The following is a 441-nucleotide window of genomic DNA, read 5'->3' as shown; positions in this document are numbered from 1 at the left end:
CCCGGGACCCGGGGACTCCGCTCGCCGCGGCCGCCGCTGCGAGACTGGCCGGCCGAGGCCGCGAGGGGGAGCCAGCCCCAGCCAAGGGGGCGGGGCCGGGAGCGCCGCCGGGGCCAATCAACGGGCAGGGGCGGGGCTCGCAAGGAGCCAGCCAGTGGCGCCTGGCGGGGAGCTCCGCTCGGCCAATCAGGCTTGAGGAGGGCGAGGCCTAATTCTACACGGCAGCCAATCCGCTCTGCCTTAGCCTCACCCAATCACAGCGCCTCTAGGGCATCGCACACGGCTGCTACTCTGAAACCTAGAGTAGTTTAGCCAACCAGCTAACAGGAGGCGGGCCGTATCAAAAGCTCAGCCAATCACGTCGGGGAATGGACAGGTCGGCTTGCCCCGCCTCAGCCAATGGCATTGTAGAAGGCGGAGCTAGCCTACTTGCCGCAGTCA

This window comes from Natator depressus, chromosome 28 (assembly GCF_965152275.1).
Source record: "Natator depressus isolate rNatDep1 chromosome 28, rNatDep2.hap1, whole genome shotgun sequence".
NCBI lineage: Eukaryota > Metazoa > Chordata > Testudines > Cheloniidae > Natator > Natator depressus.
This window is presented reverse-complemented; position numbering follows the sequence as displayed.